This window comes from Mycteria americana, chromosome 2, assembly GCF_035582795.1.
Source record: "Mycteria americana isolate JAX WOST 10 ecotype Jacksonville Zoo and Gardens chromosome 2, USCA_MyAme_1.0, whole genome shotgun sequence".
Lineage (NCBI taxonomy): Eukaryota > Metazoa > Chordata > Aves > Ciconiiformes > Ciconiidae > Mycteria > Mycteria americana.
The window spans coordinates 6,402,014-6,425,405 of NC_134366.1; positions in this window are offsets into that span (position 1 = coordinate 6,402,014).

Sequence of the window (23,392 nt, forward strand, 5' to 3'; positions counted from 1 at the left end):
TTATGGCAAAATTAGTCCTCTCCAGTGTAGACATCTGCATCTGATATTAATACTGTTCTCTGTGGAGAAAACCAAGCACTTTAAATAGGGTGATTTGCCTCTTCCGTGGAAGACATGGAGAGAAGCCAGCAAATGGACCCCATGTGATGATCCTTCAGAGAGCAGCACAGAGGTACTGGAGCAACCTAAATGTCATGGTGCCTCATCTTTGAGCATCTAGTTGCTCACAGGCTTCCCTTGACAACACTGAGGAAAACATTATCCGAGATTCTCCGGTCCTCAAGACCTGGGACTTAGAGGGACAACCCAAGAGGAGGCTAACGAACCAGTCTTCTCCAGCTAACCAGCTGCAGTGTTGAAAAGCAGCAGATGTTGCTCAAATCAAGTCACCTTATTGTACTGCCAGCGCATTACAGACCTGTTGGTAGTCACTAAGAATTACTGGGGTTTAGGGGCAAGGACAGCAGTTCACATTATCAGGCATGAATCTGTTTCCATAAAGGCTTTGCAATGTTAATAAAACAGTTTCTGTCCCCTCCAAGGCTCCACATCCCGGGGGTATCACAAGGCAATTGCCCATGGCACAGAGAGGAGGAGCTGGAGACTTTCTTGGCACTAATGTTAGCCTGAAGAGTTACAGTCATTTTCTGGTGGCAGGACTGGTTTCCCTGACGTGGGAAGTGGTGTGATGACTGAACAATATTTATCCCACTGGATGCCTGGTGTTGTGTTTCCTGACAGGCCGATAGGTTCAGGTTTGTCCCTGTGCACTTGCAACAGGAGGAGCTCCGTGTGCAGGTGCTTGCTGCTGTAATGCTACCTCTGCTGGCAGCTGCCTTGGTAACAGGGAGGTAATGAGGACCATATGGCACCAAAGCAGCCTCGCTGCTCCAGTGACTTCTCTTAACCCTTTGGAGGGCATCTTCTTCCAGGCTGGGTAACATGGCAGGTTTAAATGGCTGCACTGGGGCCAACCAGTGCAGCATCTCAGCTTTGGTAGAGGTCCCTCGCAGATGCCCAGGGAAGAGGGGAGAAATAAAGGAAATCTGAAGTGGCTCTTTCACCTTCTTCTTGACCCAATGCCTGGCAATACATGGATTAGTACTTTCCTGATCCACGGAGTTGTGTCCACAGTTTTGTGTTTCGGACCTCTTGATGGACTTCGAGGAATATGTCTAGTTTGTAAAAATTCTCCAGTCGTATGCAGCAGCTTGTACCCCCTGGCATATGAGTTCATGAAAGCAATAGGAATATCATTCCTTCTAGCTCTCCATGGAGATTTCTTAACCCGTCAGGTGGATTCCGTTTGTACTCTCTTGGCAATGGCAAAATTTATTTCACTACAAGTAACAAAATACTGCTGGAAAATTAAACTGCAAACAGTAAAATAGGCTAAAAATGCTTAAGAACTGCTGGATTAGCCCATCCCTAGCAGTGACTAGATGCACAGAGGAAAAGCTGAAAGACAGAAAAAGGATATATAATATTTTAATAGGACGCTTCAAGGCTTTAGCAATATGTTGTATGGAGTCTTTCTGAGGCAGAATGTCTTTAGCTCTAATAAACCTTGATAGATTTTTTGGGGGGAACTTGCCCAATTCCTGGATGAGCCCTTGTGTGTTTCTAGCATCCATAACATCCTGCAGCAAGGAGCTCCACAGCTCAACTGCGTGTTGGGTAATGAACCACATCCTTTTGTTTATTTAAGCCATCTGCCTGTTAGTTTTACTTGTTGGTCTCTAATTCCTGCACTGGTGGACACCACGGACACCTGGTCCTTGTTTATCTTCTCTGAGCCACTGATGGGCTTTTAGACATCACATCCCTACTTTTTCCCCAATGACTTTCAAAGACAGGCAAGTCCTAGCTTATTTGTTCATTGTAGTGCGTTATACAAACTGTTCCATAACTGTGCTATATTTGTCCATTCCAGATGTTTTGTATTCAGCAAAACATTTGTGATAGCAAACTTCATGTAAACTTCTGAAAAACATGGTACTATGTGATCATTTTAGAGAGTGGCAGAGATGGAGAATGATGTGAGCATCTAGGTACAGTGAACACAGTAGGAGTATGGATAGAGATTTTGACTAAAATACTAATCTCTAAATAATGTCTCCTATTTGTACAGGCTTTCTAAGGAAAAAAAGATTTTTTTCTTATTCAGAACACCCCTAAAACTGAATACCCCAAGCAGGGTCTGGTTTGTTGCTGAAGGCTTGCTCAGGGATTGTATTCTGACCCCACATAAAATGGTTAACACTGAAAAGCTAAAATAACCCTCCACTGGACATTCCTCTGCTGTGTCCATTTTCACAGGCTCTGACTCCTGCACTCCTTGAACATGTGAACATTTTCTGGTTTCCAAAACTACAAGCTTATATTAACTTTCCCCTAGTCGGGTCACTAGCAAAGCTGTGTAAACAAATGACCTGTAGCCATAATCTTCTTCAGTTCCCCCTATTGATTTCACTCTGCTAGTTGCCTGCCAAATATTAGCAAATATTCCTTCAGGAATGGAGAAATTTCTGAATGCTTCTTAGATGGGGTGAGTCAGGGGATACTGAAAACAGCCTGCTAGTATCTTGTGATCATAGACTGGGGTTGAGGAATTGTACTGGTTTTGGCTGGGATAGAATTAATTTTTTTTATAGTAGCTTGTGTGGTGCTATGTTTTGGATTTGTGCTGGAAACAGTGTTGATCACACAGGGATGTTTTCGTTACTGCTGAGCAGTGCTTACACACAGTCAAGGCCTTTTCTGCTCCTCGCCCCACCCCACCAGCGAGTGGGCTGGGGGTGCACAAGAAGCTGGGAGGGGACACGGCTGGGACAGCTGACCCCAACTGACCAAAGGGATATTCCATACCGTATGGCGTCATGCTCAGCATAGAAAGCTGGGGGAAGAAGGAGGAAGGGGGGACGTTCGAAGTTAGGGTGTGTCTTCCCAAGTCTCATGATAGAACCCTGCTTTCCTGGGGGTGGCTGAACACCTGCCTGCCGGTGGGAAGTAGTGAATGAATTCCCTGTTTTGCTTTTGCTTTACTTATTCAACTATCTTTATCTCAACCCATGCGTTTTCTCACTTTTACTGTTCCTATTCTCTCCCCCATAGCCCCAGGGGGGGAGTGAGTGTGTGGCTGTGGGAGGCTGAGCTGCTGGCCAGGGTTAAACCATGACAGGAAGACAACTATGTTGATATGGTTAATAAAACTTCTTCAAGGAATGTCACCTATGATTGCATAGTATTTCGATTTTGAAAGTGTACATTTTGCAATATCAAGGGGACAACAATTAGGTGGACCAGTTCTCTGCTGCATCTTGAAAGCCATTCATGCTCTTACTCCAATGAGTAAAGCTATTTTGAACTGGCTTCCCCAGAGACTGGTCTTGCTCCACCACTGGTTAAGGTTTTGTATAAGTCATTTTGTGGTGATATAGAACATATAGAGGTGAGGAACCTTTTATGGCTTTACAGATGACACAGAAATTTGCAGGCTAGCAAAAAAAGAAGATATGGGTTACTCATACTGAGAGATATGGATTGTGTACTTAACTGGTCATGGTTCAGCAGTATGCTTTTAGTCCAGCTAAATTGAAGGGAATCCCTCTGGGAGTGAAGAATGGAAGGCTGTGCTTACAGAAAAGCAAGCTCCGTGTTTGAAAGCAGTGTCTTGAGGAACGACTTCAGGGTCATCTGTGATAACCTCTCAAGATGAGCTCTCACTGCAATGCCATGGAGGGGGGTGTGGGTGTGGAGATAATATTCAGATCAGTTTAAAAGGTAGGTAATGTCATAATGTCAGCTGGGACAGGGAAAAGAGAGTCTTGGGAAGAGAGCTGTGCTGAGTCCAGGCATGTTGGGAGAGCAAGCATGAAGAAGAGTTCAGAGAGACACCCAGAGCTCGACAACAGTAGCTGGAAATGAAAGAAATTCAACCTCAAACTAGACCTCAGCTCCCTAAGGCTGGAGACAACTGAACATTGGGCTGCCTGGAAAGAGATGGTAGACTGGGTTCTCTTCAGAGAGGCTGCCGAGCTTATCCTTTAGCTCAGCTTTGAGGAGACCTTATTTAAGGGTGGAGCTGGAGGAGTGGTGGCCTCCTGGACCAGTGAGGCTATGGATGTGGTCCTCCATTTTTCCCGCTTCTTTTCAGGTCTGGCAGCTGTTGCTGGTCCACAGTAAGGTAAACCTGACGAGCTTCAGGCCGTCCTGAAGTGTGCCAGGAAGGACTCCTGTGCAGGAGTCTTTGGGTTTCATACGGAGAAACCAGTTCATGACTTGCTGGCCTGTGATGCAGGAGGCCACTTGGATGAGCCAATGCTCCCTTATGGCAGAGATTCCTGTTGCCCGTGTGGAGGTACAGGGGTACACATGTGCACTCAGGTGCAAATGAGTGTGCAGCTACGTGTCCCAGGATGCTCAGCCCTGCCAGTGATGTCCAGGGCAGCACCATGACTCCTCCATTCACTCAGCCAGACATATTTTTTTTTTCCCTCTTGTTCATTTGCCCTTCAAATTCTTTGAAGCACACAATTTATACAAGCGGGAGCTGGTTGCCTTTTGCTTCCCCCACAAAACAAAAGGAGAGACAGAGAGAAAGGATTGTATATATAAAGAAAAAGCTCCAAGAGAACAACCTTACAGCTGACAGCTCAGACAGGGTCTCCCCCAGGGAAAGGAATGCATTATATTAACCGTGATACACTAAGGAGCCTTGCGCATACATCATTTTCCAAAATGTTTTTAAAAGTTCATTAACTTCCAGTGGAAAGTTGTGGCTGCATCAGTTGCCTCTGAGCCATTTTCGCCGACTCTTGGCCCTGGCTGGGGAATACTTTGTTGATTTAGACGGGTCTATTAGAAAGTGTAAGTCTGCTGGGATATATAAAAGGCAAAGCTTCACTCTCCTGAACATTTCCTTAGTGCAGCACTTTAAAAATTGCACAGGAAGCAGGCTTTGAATGCCTTGCTGCTTTTTAACTGCTGGACTTTCAGCTTGAATGTTTCAACTTGGTTAGTAACCTGTAAATGACACCAATAAAAAGGAATCTGAATGGGGAGGGAGGAGAGAAAGAAAAAGATGACATCCATCCAGCATTTCTACTGCTTCTGGGAATTTGTTTCTAACCAGTAATAAAAACACCTGGCACCCGGTGAGGACCATGTGCTGGAAAATTGGAGGTGACCCACTTACCCAAGGGAAAAGTCTTTTTTTGGGGGTGAAAAAAAGGACTATGTCTATAATATCAGAGCAGGGAGAATAGTGAGGTGAAATATTTTCAGAGTTGTCTCCACTGGTTTTTGGAGGTGGTCTCCCAAACCCGTGCTCCCAGGGCTTCAGGTGGGGATGAAGCATCTCCTCCTCTCAGTGTCCAGCGAGGCTGGGACCTGTGATGCCCAGGGGACTCAGTACGGCCCCAGCTGGGTTCTCGGGACCTGCCCTCCTGTGCCCTGATCTCTAGTCCTGCTGCCATCCAGATGGCTTTTCTAAGGTTGTTCCTGGGGCTGATGGAGGGGGAATGGAGGAGAAGGTTCTGGGCAAGCAGGCAAGGCCTGTCCTAAACACGTGCCCTTGTGAAACTGTTAACCAGGGCTGGTTGCAGCTTTTGGGGAGAATAAAAATTGACCCCTCTCTCTCCCTTCCCCAACAAATAATTATATTTTCTATTGTTGTTCCTATTGCTTTCATCATCCCACCTGCCAAAATATCCCCAGATACTGTATTTCCCCCTCCTTCTTATTCTCTTTTCCTCCAATCTGACTGTTGCAACATTAAAAAAAGAAGGGATTAAAAAAAGGAAGGAGATAGTCAAGCTGTCATTTTCATTTGAAAGCAAGAACAATACAAAATCTTTGCTAAATGCATTTAATGTATTTATCTTTTTTTTTTTTTCCCTTCTTCTCAATCAGACCAAATACTGCTTGGTGGCCAAAGAGAAACTGCTGTGTTTTTCTGGCTCTGACATACGTTATATGCCGTTAAGCCTAATACATATTTATTTAAAATATCAATGCAGATGACTGAGTGCTGCCTGGCTGATAAGCATGTTCATAGGAGACTTCTGTGCACGTTGTCTTCTGTTGTTACTCTCCGAGCCTCACTTAGGGGCCTCGTTGGAAGAAGAAATATACTGGAGAGTAAATGTTTGCTTCCTACCCTATAGGAATTTTTTAATTACCGTTTTGACAGAGAACAAGTTTAACTGGCTCTTCAACCACAAACTATAAGGTCATTGCTATCACAGACCATAAAGAAGATACAAAAATGAGGTAATAAAGTATATGGGCTGTGTATGTCTGGTAATTTAACATTATTCTTGTAACCCTGTGAGTCACCTGTGACTAATTTAAAAATGCTGATACACTTAGATGAGAGCCACAGTAAACCACCTAAATCAGAGTCTGAGAGCAGTAAACACTGGGGGTGGGGAGGAGGATGGAGACGAGGAGTGGATCCAAGCTTTTATCTGAAAAGATGCAATCAAGATGTGCCATCAGCCGGTGGTTTGCAGATCCCAAGAAGGTGCCTGCTTTGCACAAGCATCCCAATGTGCTGTTCACCCACTGCATGCCTGTGCGGTGCCCGAGTGCTCTCCCAGCAGGGCAGGAGCTGAACCAGGTCAAATTCAGAGGGTTTTGGGTAGGCACCGTCTCCCAGGGGTGACAAACAGTCCTGGGGGTGCAGGTTCTGGGCTCCTGCTGAATGGGCTGGGGGGGTTACTGGGTAGCTGGTCCCAGGGCAGCATCCCTTCAGCTGCTTGCTAAAGCTGCTTTATCCCAAATAAAGGGAGGGACAGAGACATGAGCTGCTGCTTCTGCTGCACCGAGGCCGAGAGATGCTGCCTGATTCAAATTTGGAGTATAGCTCTTAGCTCTTTCGGTTTCTTTTTTCCCTCTGTCCTTCACCAGCAGCGGTTGGTTTGTTTTTCAGCAGTCAGTATCATGGGGCTGGAGGTGCAGGAAGCTTTTCTTGCAGGTAGACAATATTTTCAGGCAGGTTCCCCAAGCCGGCAGGCGCTGGGGCTGGGGTGCAAAGCCAGGCAAGGGTGCTGGCTGCAAGGGTGCTCATGTGTCTTCCGTGCCCCTTTGCCGCAGGGACTGAGCTCTCAGCCAGGTTACAGAGTCATTTTGTCCTGGTGAAACCGATGTAAATCAGCTCAGTCCCCAAAAATCCTGTTTGTTCCCGGTCCTCCCCGGCCCTGCGTTCCCACTCCTTGCCTGTCAGGGACCAATGCACAGCTCACCCTGGGGTGAGTCGGTTCAGGAAAATGAACCAGCAGGAAATTATTTGCTTGTTTGGGATGTTTTCTGCTGGCTTAGCTCTCCAAACCAGCTGTCCACAGAGGGAGGGCAAGTACCTCCAGGAGGGAGGATGGGGATGCCCAGGCAGGCATGGGGCAGAGGCTGGGATCCCTGGCAGTGCCAGACCCGGTGGATTAAAGATTCAGGGGATGTCCCACATCTGGAGAGACCCCTTCTTTCCCCATCCTCCCTACCGCATGCAGGGAGGCAATGAGACCTTTCGCACACTGGTGCTGTGCATTTTGTTTCCATGCAGAACAGGCACCAGAGGGGCATTTTTGGATGTAATACATCAGTTATTTTCTACCCACAAAGCCAAAATTTCCAGAGTAGCTCTAATCCAAAGACAAACATTACCCCTAATATAATAATTTTGGGTTGTGAATTAGTACTGGCTCTGAGGAACGCAATTCTGGAGCTCTCTTTGTGGGGGAATGAGGTGAATTCCTTCTGTGGAAAGCAGGCCAAGAAAAGAGAGCAGATACATAATCACGGGGGCTGGCGACACTTGAAGGAAACAGCGATGGTCGATAGATATTGATCCCCCTCTTTGGTGCGCTCAGCCGCTGCAGGCTGGAGAAGGAAAGCCTTTTGTTCCTTCTGGGAAGGTGCAGGAGGTGGACTGTGCTTGGTGGCCCCAGGAGCAGATGGGCCAGAGCTTTTTTTTGTTCTATATCTGGCACAGCAGAGACTGGTCTGTGGTGGGGAGCAAGGGATGCTCCCATGCTGCACAGCCCCAAAACCATGTTTTCTGCGCAATTCTCAGCAGAGTAACCCAACATAGCATTACCCAGGCCTCCTGTGGGATTGCACAACCCCATGAGGCGCATGCCACTTGATTTTGGAAGCCAAGCCATTCTGGCTGGTGGTAATGGGGAAGGTCTGCCATGATCTGCTTTGCCCTGCTGGTAAATCTGCTCCAGGCTTCAGAGTGGTTCTGCTCTACCTAGTGCAGGACCTACAACTTTGGGGGTTTCCTGCAGAAGTCAGGTACAAGAAGAGAGAGGCATGATGGACTGAAGGGTGACATAGATGCAGAGTCCCTCAGAAAAGATGCTGGAGGATGAGCCGTCAGGGCTTATCCAAAAGGACTCTCAGGGGCAAGTAAGAGAGGAGTGGACCTCTGTTAGAGGCCAGGTTGGTCCTCCTGGTCTCAGAAGACAAGGTGATCACCTGAGTAAAACATCCTTCCTTATTCACTCCTTCCTTGACGCAGCCGTCAGACCCATCGTGCCATCTCCGGATGGGGAATCTGGAAATGCCGGTTTCCCTCCCGTCTCTGACCTGGCCCGTGGTATGATCTGGGTTGAGTCACTCCACCTCTCCCTGCTTCCCTTTCCCCTCGGTGCTTTGTATTGTCAGATGAGGCCGCAAGCTCTTTGCTGGCAATGCTGCCTTTTGCGTGCTTGTTCAACACGTAGTACAATGAGCCACCAAAACCCACTGTGACCTCCAGTCCTCACTGCAATGCAGATAATAAGGATTTATTTCAGGCAATCTTCACAAGAAAGGCTTCGGTATCAAGCACTCAAATTTCTTAGTTCCCTGGGAATGCAATTTCTGCCTCCCCAAAAAGCTGCAGCATCTCAACTTTTGGCTTCACTATGACACAGTGTGAAAAAGGTGACTTGGGAACAAGCCTACCTGAGTGTCTTCACAGAATAACAAAGTCTGACATAAGGTGGCAGGTCTCAGGGAAAGATTTCAACATTTTTGACATAAATGATAACATTTTGCAGCTAAACCCTCAACATTTACAAATGATGATTTGAAAAGGAGGGGAAAAAAAAGAACAAGCTGTTTGCTTAGACTTGGTGAAAAATAGGAGAATGTCATTGAAAGTCATGTTTTTGAGCCAAAAGTTATGTTTTGACAGAATCTCATATTTCATTAAGAAATATCTCTTGGTTGCAAGACATTGGTCAAATGGCTTTATTCCTCCCTGAATCCCAACAAGATACTTAGTGCTGTGCAAAAGCAGAGAGATCGAGCCTGTTCTAAGCAGCCTCCTACCACACAGACTAACTCTGATCTCTCGCTTTTGATTTCTTTGCTTTTTAACGTATATTTTGAGAAATGGAGGCAAAGCCTAGGAGCAAAATTGCCCAGTGTGTGACTTTCTGACATATAATCAATTGTCTGCTCACTGACTATGGACTAGCTGTGTTAATATGTCCGTGAAGTCCTTCAATTTATCAGGCAGGGCAGCAGCATCTCTGAACCTAGAGCTGGCTGGCAATAATAGAGGGGAGCAAAGTAACTGAATATAGCCACTCTTCCCTGAAGTAACTTATCATTCAGTCTATATTCATGGATTAGCCTGTGCTGGGTTTTTCAGCCTCTGGCTAGCTTGCAAACTGTGCACTGGTTTTTACTCAGGATGTGTGAAAAACAAGGTTTGGGTAGGGAAAATGTTAAGCAATGTATAGTAATGAGGTGCTGCTAGATAATATTTTTTGGTGGAAATTTTGGAAGAAAAACCTGGCAGAACTTGATGGGTCAAATCCTTTTCTTTTTGGTGGATTGGTAACTGCCTGAATCATCTAAAAACATTTAATTGTCTTATCTTGTGGGTAGCTGTGACACAAGCATCACCCAGTTTTAAAGAAAGACCATGTGGGAAACCTTTTTTTATCTGATTAAACCACCTCTGAGATGCTATCATAGACCTGTCAGGAAAAACCTTCTTAGGGCACAAGTGTGGACCTGATTGAGTCTTGGATATTTAAAATATTTGCCTTTGGGACACTCGGCACCCGTGTGGGAAACAGGCAAGGAGCTGGGATATAACCGCTCACTGGGTTGAGACCCCACGTGGCTGTGGCAAGAGGATGGCAGCAGCTGAGGTTGCCCAAGACACAAACTTACTCCAGGTTCTTCTCATCTTTTTTCCAAACCCGCACTGGACCATGGGAAGGACGAGTTTGCCCTTTGCAAGCAGCCAAGCTTTCCCCCCTGTTCTGCCCTTTAGCAATGGCAATCTGAGCATTTCTCTGCCGAGACTCCTATACTTTGTTCCTTTGTTTTTCCCCCTGCTCCCTCTTTATTTGTGTGCTTCAAGGAGTTTAGCTGGAGAGGGAGTTTCACCAAAGGAGGTGAGCCGAGCAGCCCTCATCCGTGCAAACTTTCCTGGGCGACAGCCCCCAGTGCAGCTGGAGCTTGGACTAGATTAAAGAAAAATATTATGGGGATTTTTAATTTCCCTGTGTGGAGCTGGGAGATGAAGAGCCACCACGAGAGAATTTTGCCAGGGGCAGCGAGTAGATGAGAATGTCAAGCCCAGTGAGAAACTACTGAGAAGTACTGGAACAGCATTTTTATTCGAAAGGAGTTCTCATCTCCAGCACTCGCTGCTCCAGGCACCAAGCTGGAGTACAAAATGAGATCCCGAGGGTCCTACCAACAGGGCAACATCTAAAGAGCCCCACTCAATTACAGTCGTATGGCTGTTGTCACTCCCAATCTCCCCATGTTCTCCACGTGAGGGGAATGAAACATGAGGATGGGGGCTCCGCTGCCAGAGGAGTGTTTCTTGGAGTGATGTCAGGTGTTTCTTGAAGATGCTGCTAATGCGACCCTCTTCCTACTCAGTTTGCTCTGTTATCCATCATCTTTTGGTGGCTACAGCAAGTACACCAGGTTCTATCTCCTAGGCCCTGAGTTTGTATCACTTGGTTTTTCACAACGCCTCTAGTCTTGATGGAAAATAATTTTCAAAAGTGGGACTTAGGAGTCTGCATACCATTTCAAGTAGAATTCAAAGGGAATTATTTAAATCAGGGTCCTGCACAGAAAGGCTGGGCATCCCCTCAGTCCCTGCCTGCAGGAATTCCCACAGCTGCTGTAGACCTTCAGAAGGGAGGAACCAACAGGAGCCAGATAGTGCAGGTAGTACCAGCATCCATGTTTTGACATCTATGAGAGGAAGAATGTCCATGTGATATATTCCCATTCTCTTTTGTGCACTGAGAGCACCTTCTTGCTCAAAGTACTGGGGATTTACTTTCTAGCATACATCCCAGAAGCATCCCCAGGTGACCAAGCCCGAAGTAGAACAGCAAAAAAATGTCAGACAGTTTTGACATGACTTTTCAAATCACAGTTTCTTCTAATTGTTCAGTGAAGAAAAATTAGTTTTCAAAACTTAAAAAAAAATGTATTTTTAGTGTCCTCTGCTATATATATATGAACATATGTGTTTGCTGATTTCAGTCAAATTTGGCAGGGCCAGAGGTGTCCCGGAGTCTCCTAAATGTTCTGAGGAAAAGGAAGGCTGAACTAAGGAACTCATATGGGTGAGACTCCTAATATATGTCCCGAAGAGGGAAGAAGGCTCACCTTTTCAAATACCCATCTTTCAAGCTTACCTTCCTCTCCTACAGCAAAATCCTGGTACAAAGGAAGCCAGGTTTCCTCAATTTCTGCTTCCTGCCAAATGTTCAAGGAGTGCCTGGCTAATATTTGGGATTTTTTAGGAACTAAAAACGAGCTGAAGGCTCAAACCCGTGTTGCACATCAAAACGCCAGAGTGTTTTGGTGCTGCTCAGTCCTCCTCATTGTACTGGTTAACTTGAATTAGCTTGTTCGAGAATGATGCCTTTTGTCTGGTTGTCACATGCATGCTTAATGTGAACAACAGCAAGAAGAACAGCAGAAGAATAAAGGCTTTTGATGGGGATTTATGAAGGTCACGTGTCTTAATTTTGCAGGGGTGGAAGTGTGCACTCAGAGGGCCCATGGGAAAGTGTGCTTGGCAGGCACCCGTAAGTGCGGAGACCTGGAGGAAACAAAGCAACTAAGGGGAGAAGAGGCAGTTCCTGGGGGGACACAAGAAGGAGCCAGTTGCACCTTCACTGAGTGGTCTCTCCCCTTCAGGACCAGTGGATCTCAAGGTCTCTCCCTAAAGCAGCAAACAGGCTGAGAGCTGGAAGTGCATGGACAAGCCTGGGTTGAATTGTCAGGTTGCTACCAAGGTTTGGTGTCACGGGTGCCTTGAGGAGCCATTTCAGATGCTCCATCACTGGCTGGTTATTGAGTGCTAGGTTGACACAAAGCTTTTGGATGGCTGACAAGGACTTTTGGAAGAGGTGAGACCATCTCCATCAGCACTGTGGGGTTCCCAGTGGGCAGAGTGACACCAGCCAGCACAGCCATGTTGCATCCATTACACCCATCAGGAGAGACTTCAAACACAAACAAGATTAGCATTTCCCTGCAAAACCCAGTCCTGTGGGGTCTGTTCAGTGGACATGGTGCAACTGTGAGAACCACAGCAGATGACCCCAGGGAGAAGTAACACTTAGACCCCACTGCTAAATAAATCTGGTATCTCTTCCTTGAGATGTTGGGACTGGAGGTGCGACCAGCCAACACTTCTTCAAGGCCTGGAAACAGGGTGGCCAAAGTGCAGCTTAGGATTCATAGACAGGCAGCGTGTGGGTGCAGTAGATGAAGGAGGGAGACATTCAGTGAAGAATATGTCTAGGTTCTCTGTTCCTGCAGTGGAGAAGAGGCTGCAGCTGAAGGCACTGTGGGTTCCTTTTGCTTTATTGGTCCTGGCAGCAGGTTTTTCCTGTGCTGGCTGCTGTTTTCCCTTTTCTCTTGAGAAAGCTCCAGCCCTAGCACCCAGGAGGAGGAGAGTACACCACCAAGGAGGGCACTGAATTGTTTAGGATGGGGACTGGAACTGGCCTTGCCTGCTGCTTTAAGGAGAGAGGCTAATGATCTGATCCCTGCCGGTACCATGTAGTTGCCTATGCCACACTCCTTTGGTTCATAGCAGGCAGCTACTTGCTGGATCCTGAAGCTCCCTTGCACCAACTGATGTGTAAGGAGGCCCCTTCTTCTCCCTCCCTGCCTCTCCCCCTTGGTCCTGCTTCTGTCTCCCCCCTCGCTGAGGTCACAGAGGCATTTCCTCCAGGTCAGTCTCCCGTCGGACCCTCGCCAGGTCTGCAAAAGCTCCTTCTGTCACAGGAGGGAAGTGTCAGGGATGAATGAGAGAAAATGCACGTGAAAGACCATGGGGCAGACACTTGGTTAAAGAGGGATTTTGGGACTCTGTTCTCAGATGCTCTCCTTCCCATCCCTGTATCTTGTTTGCCTTATCTCCACAGTAAGTTGTGCTCCTTCTCAGCACTGCAGGATGCTCAAAGCAAAACTGTGATTTTCCTATTCTCTCCCAATCAAAGGACTGCGGTGCACACGTATCCTTACAGCAAAGAGTGCCCTATTGAAGGCTGCTTGGCTCCAGCCTTAAAGCAATTTAGCAATCTGCCATCTTAAACTGTCTAATGACAACTCTTCAAGCAATTGGAAAATTGCGGCCTTCGGTAAACTCTCCAGCTGAGTGAGAGCCGGTTTGTGTCTCCTCCACTCTCTCAGCAGGGCTTGGCACTCGCAATGAAAGTCAGGCTGCTCTCCGTGCGCTTGGCGTGGCGTTAATGCAAAGGCAAAACGCAAAGGGTGGCTTGAAGAGTGTCCAAGGCTATGTCTATACTATTAAATAAAACGGACCAGGGCTTGCTCTCTGGCACGGGCAGCAGCTGGCAGAGCTTACATGCCTATGCATAACTCTCCTCTTCAGGACAGGGCAGCTGCATCCAAACTACCTATCGAGGATGCATCCTTGGCTCAAGTGTCAGCCTGAACTTGGGCTCGTGGGAAGAGCTCAGTGGCCAGAGCTTGGCCAGGGATTGTGTTCCCAATGGCCTGGCCTGGCTGATGACAGGACATGTGGGGGACATGCCTCAGTTTACTGAGTTCGATGACATTTGTGTATCCCCACACCAGCTATCATGTTAGTAGCCTTGGCTCCCCATTGCTTTGCTGGAGGAGTGGGTAAAGCAGCCTGTCATGGGTTAGCACCTACTAACGTCTGCTGTGCAGCATGTTTAGAGGCTCCAGCTGAGATGTTGGGGAGATACAAATGCATAGGAGGGATCTATCCAGCCCCATCATTGCTTTGCCATCAAACTGGGTAGGAATGGAAGAAAAAGATCTGAGGTACTCCATGATACAGGTGGGGAAATGAGGCCTGGAGGGACCCAACAACCCCTGGAAATGCTGGAGGAGAGTGACCATAAAGAGCTGTGCTGTTATGTTTTGCTAAGAGCTGGATGCTGCCTGAGGAGAGACAGGGCAGGCAAGGCTGGGGTTATCTCATCTCTAATGAAGCTATCAGGGAAGCAGCAATCAGAGTACACTCACTTCCCAAAAGTAGGCTAAATCTGCCTGAAAAGATTACATTTTTTGACACATTCAAACCTGTCTGAGAATCTGACAGCATTCTTGCCTGAGGAAAGAAAAAATGGATAAAGGACAGGGTATATTATGTGTAAGGCCAGGGCAGTATGGAGGTTGTGGGAAGAGAGGCAGTGTGAGGGTGAGGCTTCACCCCACGACCACGAGGAAGGTGCCTGCTCTGGCTCAGCTCGCCTGCCCCACTCTGCCTCATTGCATGCTTGGGCAGACTCCAATGGACCCCCTTCCTGCATCACCTTGGTCATGCAGAAATTCATCCTCACCGTGGGCACTGGAAGCAAAATTCCAGGGCCCCATGAGTGTCCCATCCTTCCCGCAGCCAGCTGGGACTAGCATTGGAGAAGGGGAGCTGGAAGTGTGGGAAGGCTCATACCCTGATGGGGAGACTGGGATGCAGAGCTAAAATGAGAGTGGATGGGCGGTGTGAGCAGGGTGTAGCGTGTCTGTGCTGGCAGCTGGCTTGGCTGGAGACAATGGTGATAAACTCAGCAGAGCTCCATGCAAGGAGAGAGGTGAAGGAAGAGCATCAGGGATGTTGATTGACAATGGCTTGGCATGCTTACAGAATCCAGCCAAAGTACTTTGGCCAAAGCACTCAACCAGTGTACATCAGGACTGGTTTCTTGTTCATGGGGCACATAAGAGCAGAGGAAACTCACACACTCACGTTCATCTCCGGTTCTCCAACCGCAACTCATCCCTGGTGCAAACTGTAGGAGTCTTGTTCGACCAAAGCACATGGGAACAGCCCCCTCTGTGCCTCAGGGCTGTGATGGGGAGGGGTATGGGAGATAAAGCCAGCGTGTGGGGCCGTCTGCCAGCAGTCACGCTGCCGAAGGGATGTCATGCCGGAGGATGGCTGTGGTGCCAGCTGCACCAGGGCAGATGTGCTCAGCCAGCTGTGGGACCTTGCCTGGGGACAACAGCATTGCTTGCTGCTGCCGCACCCCCTCTCTGCATGGGGCATGGCAGCCAGAATTTAAGTCTGAACCCAAGGAGGGTTTTGGCTCCAGCTCTGCCCGCTGTGGCTTGGACTTCGCAAGGCAAACGGATGAATTCCCAACCTGATGCTGGAGCCAAACGATCCTGCAATTTGGGAAGCAATTTGATTGCACAGCCCGACTTGAGTGTTATCACCCCAGCCAGCTCCAGGGATGAGCAGAAATTGGAGCTGGGCCGAGGCCAGCGAGACCAGCGTTGGGCTGAATGTGCATCTCTGCAACACTTTGGAGCTCTGGCTTTTGTCTGTATTTCTTTACGGCTTATCGTGTTTGCACTAGGGCTCCGCAGATAACAATCTATTAACAGTAAAGTGAATTAGATCACTGCCTGGTTATTTCATGCAGCTGAGGCCAAACTGCTCTTGTCCATTCTGAAAATTTGTGTTACTTTATTCTCTCTGTGCACGAAAGCATGTCACTCTAATTACCTCCCATCTCATTCAGCCCGAGCAACTCCAAAACCCTTGCGAGGCAGGAGGAGAGCTATAACCTCATTAGAGCATGTTGTCGTAAGAGATCAGGCACTGGCAGGGGTTTGTTGTGACGAGTCGTTCACAGGTGTTTTCTTTTGAAACTATAAAAAGGGAAGAGGGCTCTGAAGCCTGTGATGGAGAGACTTGAAATAATCCCCTCCGGCAGCAAGGACCATAAGCAGGTGCAGAGGGTTGCACCCTGCTCTTCGCTTGGTCTGCAAGGGGCAGGAGCGAGGAAACTTGGAGGGGGCTGCAGGGATGCAGCATGCAGCTTAACACCCTGAAATGGTCCATTCCTCACCAAATCTCAGCACTGGGAGAACATTTTTTGAACGCGCAGGTGAATGTGTGCCAAAGCAAACAGACCTTTCAGGCGGTAGATAAGCTGCCAACGCAGGGTGAGTGGAGAGGGCTGGCGGGCAGCAGGCGGGTGGGTTTGGGGTGTGATGGAGCCTGGCTTTGCTGCTGCACAATCCCTTTTCCGAACCATCTGAGGTCTCTAATCCAGAGATACTTAACATGCTCTTTGGTTTTATTTTCCCCCATATCATGAATGTTTCTGACAGAAGCAGAAACTTTTTCTTTCCCTCTAACCACAGCAAAGTAAAATGTCAAGCAAGCCAACCCATTCTTGCAAGCGATTAACCAAATTAACAAAACAAAATCTATTATTGCTTGCATGTGGCCTTCTTTCATTGAAAAGTCCATTTTGTTCTGGGTTAGGAGAGAAGCAATTTGAAGTAGCCACAGACCTGCCAGGAGGAGTGACCATATGCAGGAGAAGAGCAAGCTGGCTGTGATGGGGAGGGCTGTCCCCAAACCCTGTGACCACACCTTGGAGAAGGAGCCTGGCCAGGGGCAGCCATGGTCCCAACAGGCAGTCGGGACCAGCTGGTCATGGCAAGTGAGCATAACCCTGCCATAACACCTGCCGTACCACTGCTTTAAAGTTACAAGCAGCGCACCTTCTTGCTGGTAGATGGGCCTTAAGCATTTAAGAAACACCACTGAGCAGCTTTCCAATTAATCTAAATCTTTTCATTTGTGTCAGAATAAACTTGAATGATCCCTTTTATTATTAGCTGTTGGAGAGAAGCTGATGCCATTAATGTTTAATAAAGACAGTGCCCATGAGCAGCTCACTGCTGTTGCATGTGCCAGGCCCATCTGGCAAAGGCACAAATCCCACCTTGCCAAAGGCACCCAGGTGGATTCTGGCAATTTATTGATGAAAGCAATTCAATGGGACGTTCATTTAAGTCATCAGGACAGAAATGTGCCCAGGCTAGACACTTCCAGGAGCAAAGGGGTTAATACAGAGCCACCAACATCCCAGCCTTGGTCGCATAGGTTGCATCCATGGGAGCTGGTGGGACTACAGCATGGGGACATGAGACCTGCAGCTTGCAGATGTTTTATCTGGTGGGATCACCACAGCCAGAGCTGCTGCAAATGGAAACGTTCCCTGCTCACTGCTTCGGCAGCTTCTTAACTTAATGTTCGTTTTGACCCCTGCTTTCTGGGAACGTGGCTGCCCCTAAGGCAAGCAGAGCCAGGACAGCCTCACACAACACCCACTCCCTTCCCCATGCCCGTTCGAGTTTGTGGGATGTGGTTTGACCCTCAGTGAATGCTGAAGTGAAACAATGAAGGCCCTGATCCAAAGCCCTCTAAAATCAATGGGAGGTTTGGGTTGGTTTTTTTTCTGCCTTTGACTTCTGCTGCTTTGGATTACACTGATACTCAGCAATTTCCAGCAGGTGAGAGCTGATCAGAGTTGGGCAGTAGCCAGACAGTCTAGCTGAGCATCTATACACACAGACATGCTTTAGCAATGCTTTCCAACAGATTTGGCTTCAAACCGAAGTCCCATTCATCTCTTGACCATGGTCCAAGCTGAGGTCCTGGCTCTGAACAACCCTAAAAAGCGGGGAATTAAGCACAGACCAGGATAAACCCACCCAGCAGCTGTGCACACACATTCCTCTCCTCCAGGCATCTGCAGGAGACACCAATGCTGAAGTCATGAGCAACTTTCTGCCTGAACTGCAGTACATATTGGTGAAGCCACAGTCCTCTTCCTCCTCCAGTTTTCTCCCTTAGAGACACCTGGTCCAACTCTGACTTTGAGATGCTGCAGTTGCAATTTGGAGCCAGCAACACAACTGGCTTAATATTCAGGCAAAGACCTCGAATATGGCTTGAGGAGGTTTCCTAGCCCATTGGGTGCAGGTACCCATAGATTTCAGCTCTGCCACAAGGGACAGAAAAGCATAGGTCTGGCTTTTCTTTTTTGTCTCTGTTTCCTTTTTCTGAGTTTTCCTTTGGAAACTTTTCTTGCAAGTGTCCCAGAGACAGCCTAGGTAATGAAGCCCTGGGACGGAGGGTGGTCAGACTTTAGTTGGGCCAAACACACAAGTGTTGACTCCTGAGCCCTGAGCAGAAAGCGTCCAACTGCTCCCCGTTGTGGCGCGTGGAAAGCCAAGGGTCTTGTTCTCCTCCAGGCAGATGCCTTGACTGCTCACACGTCGGTACCTACGACAAATACAAGCCCGGGGGACTCCCATGCATCCCTGACCTCTGCAGAAGGGCAGTATTTGGAGCAGAAGAGAAAAGGTTGCACACACGCATGCAGGCAGACATTGACTGTGAGAGGAGTGGGAAAAAGGAAAAGTCTGCTCTGATGGACACATCAAAGCCCAGAAATGGGTGAGGGAGCATTCCCACCGGCAGGACAAAAGGTGACTTTTGTAGCAGAGGAGTCTCTGAGTCTGTCCTGTTGCCCTCAGTCTCCGCTCTGGCTGGCGAAGCTGTTGCAAAATCATCTTTCCGTCTAAGGCTCTCTGGCTTCGCATCAGCCCAGCACATGTACAGGACGCCTTCCAGAAATGCAGAGCCAAGCAATGTCTGCAAACACAAAGCCTGAAAGAAGCCAGTCTGCTCCCAAACCCTTTTGGCTATTTGGGGAGCAGAGGCCACAAGGTGACAGAGGGTAGAGGATAGATGGCAAAGGGGGCAGAAGCCTGCTTAGCCCAGGGGAGCCAAGCGAAACACAGGGGCATTGAAGGCATGTACCTCTTGCAGTTGTGGAGTGATTTATTGAAAGCTTAAAGAGGGAATCGCCAGGCGCTCTTTGTTTCCATGGTACCATAAAAAATGGATGGGAAGTGACTGGGCTGTCTTGTAGTTTGAATGTTTCATTGGCATGTCGCGGAAACCTCCAGAGGATGCCTCGAGGGCATGAGAACCGGCTGATGGAATGTGCTAGTTTGTTAATTTAATAGGATACAGCGTTTTTCCCTTAACACCGCACATGCAAATCAGGGTGGTGAATCAGGTCAGCACATCTTCCCCGTGCTGGGAGTGCTAGGACCCCGCTCTCACACGGCATCTCCGGCAGGATGCTGAGGTGCCCCAGCCCTCCTTGCAGCACCCGGCAGGATCAGGCTGCGGGAGAGATTTTGGACTCTGAAGTGTCTAGTGGGAAATGAGAAACAGTATTTCTGCGGTGTGAAAGCCAGTCTGAACAACGTGGTGGTATGCAAGGCAGTACCAGCTCGGCTGGCTGGAAGAGAACAGATCGATGTGCACATTGATAGGAGTATTAAAAAGCGCAGGTTGCATGTGGTTCATTGGGGACTTTATCAATGAATCCTTCTAGACAATTAAGGAAAAAGCGGACCAGATTTATTTGGGATTAGTAAACTTACTGTAGCATTTTCAAATCAAGCTACAGAATGCCATGGTCAGGACATGACTCTTCTAAAGCTCACCAAGTGCTTCTTCAAATCCCACAGAAAGGATATCAACTTCTAATAAATTGTATATACAATTTTAGAGTCCTGTCTTTAAAACTGTAGTATTTTGATCCCCCTTGAATTCCCTCAATGTTTCCAAAAGGAGGTTGGTGAATCTTACATAAATATTGTGTGTGAGTGCATGCATACATGTGTGTGCATATGCATCCTAAAACCCAACGCACCCAATGCCTCATCTGTCACTAGAGGCGAGTCCAATCCTCCTATCGAGCTGAATGACTAAAGTCCCATTTTGGGAAGAGTTCATTCCTGTCACAGACACTGGCTCTTCAGGGGATAGACATAATCCAAAATTAATTGAATTCAGTGGAGCTCTGCTCATTTAAACAGGGCAAAGACATTTGAACTCACTGACTTACCCTGTCCTTTCTCCCTGCTGCAGCCAGGAGAGGATCCCAGCTGTAGCTTTGCTCTGAAATACCCGGGACATCTGCAATCGGTGTCCTCTAGCAAGTATCATTTCACACTTCCTGAGGCTTATGCAGCCGTCCTGCAAAGCTGCAGTGTGACGCTGGGCATGGGCTTCATGTCAGCAACGTTCCTGCATGGTGCCGGGGGACCCTGATGTGCTTTGACCGCTCTTTGGGGAAATGATCTAGCGGATCCAACCTCGGCACATGCTTTACCTTGCTGCCGTCTCCACCACATACGAATGCCTCCTTCGTGTGGGTGGCTGGGCTGGCCCCTCTCCAGCTACAACACGCAGCCAGCCGGTTTAATTTTCTGTTGCCTGATGGCTTTGTGCTCGTCTTCTTCTCTCTGTGTCTTGTGCATTCCCAGAGCACATGGCTGTGTTTCAGGCTCTTTGCCCTACACTGGAGATCTGCTGCTCCACCAGCCAGGGAAAAAAGTGGTGAGACAGTCCCATCAAGCTGCAGAGGCAAGATCTTATGGTGCTTTTGGTTTGTTTGGGATTTTTTTTTTCCTTTTTTTTAATGCGGGAGGGAAATTACTGATTTCTATTGAGAACTTGCTGTTGTGTGGAAGTGCTCTCCTTGAACTCAGAGTTTTGTTCTCAAGCATACAGACCTGGAGGATCCTGGAAGAGAGATTTCGTGCTTTGAGAGGAACTCCACCAACCTTCCCCGTGTCACCCCAGCTGCTCCCACTATGAGCCAGGAGGATAAACATGAAGTGAGAACCTTTTCTAGAGAAAAAAAAGGGAACAACTGTCACAAAAATCTGACTGAAACTCATTCCCAAACAATTCAGTGCCAGCTGCACAGCAGGAAAGCAGATCCAAACGGACAGTTGCAGCAGTCGTGTTTGATCTCTTACACAGAGGAGGCCAGAGGCTGCATCAGCGCCAAGTCCTGCATTGCTACCAATAGCTCACAGCTGAATGGAACTCTGCTCCTGGCAGCACAACTGATCTTGATTTAGTGACTAGGTGGTAAATAATGTACCACACCTCTTTCTAATCAGCGATTAAGTCCTTTTGGTGTTGCATTTACTTCATCTGACTTCCATCATGTGCTTCCCTGTGGCTACATCTATATTATGGTGGGTAGCTGTGGGCTTGAGTTAGCAGAGCTGAGTGTCTCTGTCATTTCTGGGGCATTTCCAAGCCAGCTAAACCAGGATGTGTAAAAGCCCAGGCTAACTGCAAGTGTACATCCAGACCACACAACACCCACTCAGACTTGAACCAAGTGCCTGAACCTTTTGGAGTTCCTCCAACAGTTGTCCTGCTCAAGGATAGCATTTTAAATAAGAGAGACTATATGACAATCTGCTTAGGGAAGTTAGTTTTAGATGTGCACAGACTGCCTACCCTGGAATAGAGAGTGGATATAACCAAACAATTTTCAAATCACCCCGATAGCCACCTTTCCACGACACCAGGATGTATCGTATATATAGATTGTAAAACCTGCCTAAGAAACAAGAGAAATTACCCTGATACTTTGTTTCAGCTACTGTTCCCTTGTGTAAAGCATTTTTTGGTCTGTTTGCACTATGTTCTCATGCACGAAGTGGAGAGGGAAGTGCAAATCTATCAAAGGAGATGTTACGAGAGGTTTTTCAGCAGCGTGACTGCGACAAGATTGGCTGTGGCTCTGTAGCACACTATCTGTAGGATGCTTCAGTACAGCCGTGGAGACAGATGGCTGGTGCAAAGTGAAAAATCTAGTTGCATCAAACACACTATCCAGCAAGTACTCATCAGGATCCTATGCAAAGCATGGCTAATCTGCACCTGCAAGTCCATATGTACATGTCCCATCAAGCATTCTCAACCATGTCCCTGGAGGACAGCAAATCCAGACTTTTTTTCCATGTCCACTTCTACTCCAGAGGTTTGGAGAGGACGTACAGCATCCTGTAGCTACCAATTCCCATCATGTGTCCAGTTTAGCATCCTCTCCAATATGTGGCACTGACCTCTGCTGTGTGATGGATACCAGACAAAGAGAATTAACCATTCTTCTGTTCTTATTTAGTTAGGAAGCAGTAACCTTTCAGTGCTCCCTGATGTACCAGATATGTCAGAGCATCCCACTCTGACTTCAAAGGAATGTCACAGGAATAGGAAGCACAGAACCAGCAGCAAAGCAATTAGTGATATGATCTGGTAGAGCAGTTCCCCTGCTCCACTTCCTAATGCCACTTAGTGTGTTTCCATTAATGTTAAGACATAAAAGAGATTGGACACTGAAAAATGAAGTCCCTCCTAGAAAGAACTGGACATCACTTTGCTGTGGATTCACAGTGAAAGATCTGAAGTCCACAGCTGTGGATTCACAGCAAAGTGATGCAGAAGAAAAGAAACCAGCACAGGGAATGGATTTAAAGCCTGCACTGGGGAACATTTTTCTCTTGCATGGATATTTCCCATGCAAGTCAGTTTATCTGGGTTTAAATACAAGAGCATCAAACTCTCTGCCTGAAATTCTGCTCTTGCTATACGGTGGGACACAGGCAATTGGCAATATAAATGTAAGTAGTCCCAGAGCAGTGGGAAAAGTAAAGTGTGACTTCCCTTAACTATATCTTACTACAATAACTATAGTTCCTCTATGGCAAGAGATAGTCTGTGCACTGATTTATCATTCATGTTGATGGATTAGCCAGTTCTGCATGCTAAATGGCCAGCTGGCCACTGCCAAACATTTCTGCTTGCTTTTCCCTTGTTTGCTAATAATCCATTGATCTCTACTAGCCCAGGATCTGTGTAGCCAACACCTGAATATGGTACACTCTGCTGATAGAGAAAATATAGAGAGGATTTATGCTGCAGTAGTCCTGTTTCTAAGCCCTTCTAATATCCCAGCCCTGTCCCTGCAAAGCTGGGCTCCTGCTTTACACCAAGTGCACGTTCCCCTTTCACCACGTGCAGGAGCATTTCAGGGCACCTTTCTCTAAGCGATTTCACCTGACACCTCCACAGGCTGAAGAGGAACAGGGAAGAGGACAGGCACCCAGCTCAGCTATCTTGCTGTTATCCCATTGGTTTGGCATTGCAGAGAGCCAAGTGAATGACAAGAGCATCAAGACCGCAGGAATGCCCAGGTGGTGGTGGTCCTGCCTGGTC